The sequence below is a fragment of the Thalassophryne amazonica genome, chromosome 6, assembly GCF_902500255.1.
Source record: "Thalassophryne amazonica chromosome 6, fThaAma1.1, whole genome shotgun sequence".
NCBI classification, from domain to species: domain Eukaryota; kingdom Metazoa; phylum Chordata; class Actinopteri; order Batrachoidiformes; family Batrachoididae; genus Thalassophryne; species Thalassophryne amazonica.
The window spans coordinates 99,198,950-99,204,552 of NC_047108.1; positions in this window are offsets into that span (position 1 = coordinate 99,198,950).

Sequence of the window (5,603 nt, forward strand, 5' to 3'; positions counted from 1 at the left end):
GATTGAGGAGTGGATAGTTGTTTGTTGATCTTTGTGTGATTGTAGCTGTTGTAGTGTAGGAATGAGGGTGATTATTGTATGACTTGTTTGTCATTGGCTGACTTATTGGACTTATTGCAGGTCAATGTCAGTGTCATTGTCTGATTTAGTGTTGGAGCCCTTGTCTGAGTTGTGTCTTTGATAGATGTAGTGTCCGAGTCATTGTTGGTGTTATTGTTTATGCTGCTGGATCTATTAATGCCACTGCTGGCATTGTCGGAATTGTTTGCAGAGTCATTATTGGACATATTCTCGGGGTCATAGTCAGACTTATGATATGATATGATTTTTGTCATTGTCTGGCCTATTATATAATTGTAAGAATTGGTTTTTCTTCTTTATAATAATATTAATATTAGTCTTTTTCCTCACCTAAAACCAAAAACAGTCTGGAGCTCAGAAACCACAAAATTTAGAGCAACGAATCCGATCACATACAGTCCAAACAAAATCACAATCATGACACAGATAAGAAAAACTAGTGATCAACCTGATGATGGCACTATAATAACCTCATTTACCTTTTGGCTTATAACCTTTGAATGGTGAGCCGTGCATCTCAAATTCTTTGCTGTTGTTTTTGATGGATTCTTTGGGTGTTTCTGCATGTAACCATATAGGCCATACTACAATTTATCATTAACTCATAAAATGAGGCATGTACAATGTTTTAACCGAGCCACACAAAACTTGTCTGATTCATTTTTAATTTTTTTTTTGTTTGTTTTGTGCAGCTACATTTGGCAACCAAAATTGAGTGGCACATGCAATGTCTGAACCAATAATAAAAAAAAATTTAAATAGAGTTTTGATCCCCCCCACCAAAAAAAGTTCACGAATGAATTACTCGATTGAAATCGACATTTGTGCAAAAAATGACAAATAAAATGACCTGATGGGGGCACTAGAACAACCATAGCATAATTTGGGCAATAACTACTGTATGAAGCCACCAGTCAGAAAGAAAGGAAGGTCAGAGAGGAGGTTTCTGGATGTTTTGAAGGAGAACATGCACGTAGTGAAAGTGAAAGAGAAAAATGCAGGAGACAGACTGAGATGGATTATCGACTGTGGCAAACCTAAATGAGACCATGCAACAGGACACAAAAATGTTATGCTCTCATTAGATGACAGTGACTTTGCATGCGTCTGCCATGGCTGCGGTAATTGTTGGTTGAATTGTGTGAAAAGAGCTTGGACACGGTCAACTGCTGCTTCTGCTTATATATGGACCTATTATATAATTTATTGTTGCAGCCACTGTGGGATTTATTATGAGACTTATTTTTTGAGCCATAACGAGACTTAATGTTTGAGCTGTTGTTGGAGTTATTTATGTAGGATGCCTATCATAATCATCACCATAACCATAGTCATATTCCTGTGAACTGCCATGGTTGTTGTGTGGATCTGCAACAGGTGTGTTTGTTGTGAGGGCTGTGGTTGTGGTAGTGGGTGTTGATTCTAATGTGGTCTCATCTTCATTGGAATGACTGCTGGAGTGGCTTTGAGTGGTACTGTCCCCAGTGGTAGTTCCAAACGTGGGTTTGCGTGTTGTAATAGAAGTGGCTGTGGTGGAAGTTTCTGTTGTTGGAAGAGTCTGGAAGTCTGGATCAAGCTGTTGTGTCATGCTCTTTGGACTCGCTGCTGGAGCTTCTTGTGGAATTGTTGTCTATGGTGGTAGTTCTGAGTGTAGTTTTGGGTGTGGGAACAGAAGTAAATGTGGTGATAGCTGTTGTTGTCGTCATTGGAGTAGTTGTATTTTGGGACGCTGTCGGGCTACGTGGGATTATAGTTGTCGGAGCAGGTGTCTTTTTAGTTGTGGCCATGTGTGCACTTGTGAGGATTGTTGGTGTCGTTGTAGGGGTTGGTCTGAATGCAGCTGTTGTATCATGCTCTTTGGACTCACTGCTGGAGCTTCTTGTGGAATTGTTGTCTTTGGTGGTAGTTCTGAGTGTCGTTTTGGGTGTGGGAAGAGAAGTAGATGTGGTGGCAGCTGTTGTTTTATCATTGGTGTAGTTGTATTTTGGGGGGCTGTAGGGTTACGTGGGGTTGTCGTTGTTGGAGCAGGTGTCATTTCAGTTGTGGTCATGTGTGCTGTTGTCATAGCAATGTCAGTTGTGAGGATTTTTGGTATGGCTGTGGTGTTGAGTCTGGTTGCAGCTGTTGTATCATGCTCTTTGGATTCGCTGCTGGAGCTGCTTGTGGAATTGTTGCTTGTGGTGGTAGTTCCGAGTGTAGTTTTGGGTGTGGGAAAGAAGCAGATGTGGTGATAGATGTTGTTTTTGTTGTTGTCATTGGAGTAGTTGTATTTTGGGGCGCTGTAGGGCTACGTGTGATTGTCGTTGTTGGAGAAGGTGTCTTTTCAGTTGTGGTCATGTGTGCACTTGTGAGGATTGCTGGTGTTGTTGTGCCAGTTGGTCTGGATGCAGCTGTTGTGTCATGCTCTTTGGACTCACTGCTGGAGCTGCTTGTGGAATTGTTGTCTTTGGTGGTAGTTCTGAGTGTAGTTTTGGGTGTGGGAACAGAAGCAGATGTGGTGATAGATGTTGTTGTCATTGGAGTAGTTGTATTTTCGGGGGCTGTAGGGCTACGTTGGATTGTCGTTGTTGGAGCAGGTGTCGTTTCAGTTGCGGTCATGTGTGCTGTTGTCATAGCAATGTCAGTTGTGAGGATTTTTGGTGTGGTTGTGTTTGTGAGTCTGGATGCAGCTGTTGTGTCATGCTCTTTGGACTCACTGCTTGTGGAAATGTTGTCTGTGGTGGTAGATCTGAGTGTAGTCTTGGGTGTGGGAACAGAAGTAGATGTGGTTGCAGCTGTTGTTTTCGTCATTGGTGTAGTTGTATTTTGGGGGGCTGTAGGGCTACGTTGGATTGTCGTTGTTGGAGCAGGTGTCGTTTCAGTTGCGGTCATGTGTGCCGTTGTCATAGCAATGTCAGTTGTGAGAATTTTTGGTGTGGTTGTTTTTGTGAGTTTGGATGCAGCTGTTGTATCATGCTCTTTGGACTCACTGCTGGAGCTGCTTGTGGAATTGTCGTCTGTGGTGGTAGTTCTGAGGGTAGTTTTGGGTGTGGGCACAGAGGTAGATGTGGTGATAGCTTTTTTTGTTGTCATCATTGTAGTAGTTGTATTTTGCCGTGCTGTAGGGCTATGTGGGATTGTAGTTGTTGGAGCAGGTGTCTTTTCAGTTCTTCTGGCTGTGTGTGCAGTTGTCATAGCTATGTTAGTTGTGAGGATTGTTGGTGTGGATGTGGGGGTGGTTCTGGATGCAGCTGTTGTATCATGCTCTTTGGATTTGCTGCTGGAGCTGCTTGTGGAATTGTTGTCTTTGGTGGTAGTTCTGTCGTTTTGGGTGTGGGAACAGAAGTAGATGTGGTGGCAGCTGTTGTTTTCATCATTGGTGTAGTTGTATTTTTGGGGGCTGTCGGGCTACGTGGTATTGTCGTTGTTGGAGCAGGTGTCATTTCAGTTGTGGTCAGTGTTGCCGTTGTCATAGCAATGTCAGTTGTGAGGATTTTTGGTATGGCTGTGGTGTGAGTCTGGTTGCAGCTGTTGTACCATGCTCTTTGGACTCGCTGCTGGAGCTGCTTGTGGAATTGTTGCTTGTGGTGGTAGTTCCGAGTGTAGTTTTGGGTGTGGGAACAGAAGCAGATGTGGTGATAGATGTTGTTGTTGTTGTTGTTGTCATTGGAGTAGTTGTATTTTGGGGTGCTGTAGGGCTACGTGGGATTGTCGTTGTTGGAGCAGTTGTCTTTTCAGTTGTGACTATGTGTGCACTTGTGAGGACTGTTGATGTGGTTGTGGGGGTGGGTCTGAATGCAGCTGTTGTGTCACGCTCTTTGGACTCACTGCTGGAGCTACTTGTGGAATTATTGTCTTTGGTGGTAGTTCTGAGTGTAGTTTTGGGTGTGGGAACAGAAGTCGATGTGGTTGCAGCTGTTGTTTTCGTCATTGGTGTAGGTGTTTTGGGGGCTGTATGGCTACGTGGGATTGTGTTGGAGCAGGGTGTCTTTTCAGTTGTGGCTATGTGGGCACTTGTGAGGATTGTTAATGTGGTTGTGGTTGTGAGTCTGGATGCAGCTGTTGTATCATGCTCTTTGGATTCGCTGCTGGAGCTGCTTGTGGAATTGTTGTCTTTGCTGGTAGTTCTGAGAGTCGTTTTAGGTGTGGGCACAGAGGTAGATGTGTTGGCAGCTGTCGCTTTCATCATTGGTGTAGTTGTATTTTGCCGTGCTGTAGGGCTTTGTGGGATTGTCGTGGTTGGAGCAGGTGTTGTTTCAGTTGTGTTCATGTGTGCTGTTGTCATAGCAATGTCAGTTGTGAGGATTTTTGGTGTGGCTGTGGTGTTGAGTCTGGTTGCATCTGTTGTATCATGCTCTTTGGACTTGCTGCTGGAGCTGCGTGTGGAATTGTTGTTTTGGTGGTAGCTCTGAGTGTAGTTTTGGGTGGGGAGAAGAGCAGATGTGGTGATAGCTGTTTTTGTTTTCATCATTGGAGTAGTTGTATTTTGCCGTGGTAGTGCTATGTGTGATTTTCGTTGTTTGAACAGGTGTCTTTTCAGTTGTGGTCATGTGTGCACTTGTGAGGATTGCTGGTGTTGTGCTGGTGGGTCTCAATGCAGATTTTGTGTCATACTCTCTGGCCTCGCGACTGGAGCTGCTTGTGGAATTGTTGTCTGTGGTCGTAGTTCTATGTGTAGTTTTGGGAGTGGGAACAGAAGTAGATGTGGTGGCAGCTGTTGTTTTCATCATTGATGTAGTTGTTTTTTGGGGGGCTGTCAGGTTACGTGGGATTGTCGTTGTCAGAGCAGGTGTCTTTTCAGTTGTTGTGGCTGTGTGTGCAGTTGTCATAGCTATGTCAGTTGTGAGGATTGTTGGTGTGGATGTGGGGGTGGGTCTGGATGCAGCTGTTGTATCATGCTCTGTGGATTCGCTGCTGGAGCTGCTTGTGGAATTGTTGTGTCTGGTGGTAGTTCTGAGTGTCGTTTTGGGTGTGGGAACAGAAGTAGATGTGGTGGCAGCGGTTGATTTCATCATTGGTGTAGTTGTATTTTGGGGGGCTGTAGGGGTACGTTGGATTGTCATTGTTGGAGCAGGTGTCGTTTCAGTTGTGGTCATGTGTGCTCTTGTCATAGCAATGTCAGTTGTGAGGATTTTTGGTTTGGTTGTGGGGGTGAGTCTGGATGCAGCTATTGTGTCATGCTCTTTGGACTCTCTGCTGGAGCTGCTTGTGGAATTGTTGTCTTGTGGTACCTAGTAGTGGAATTTTGGGTGTGGGAACAGAAGTAGATGTGGTGGCAGCTGTTGTTTTCATCATTGGTGTAGTTGTATTTTGGGGGGCTGTAGGGCTATGTGGGATTGTCGTTGTTGGAGCAGGTGTCCTTTCAGTTGTTGTGGCTGTGTGTGCAGTTGTCATAGCTATGTCAGTGAGGATTGTTGGTGTGGTTGTGGGGGTTGGTATGGATGCAGCTGTTGATCATGCTCTGTGGACTCACTGCTGGAGCCGCTTGTGGAATTGTTGCTTGTGGTTGTAGTTCCGGGTGTAGTTTTGGGGGTGGGAACAAA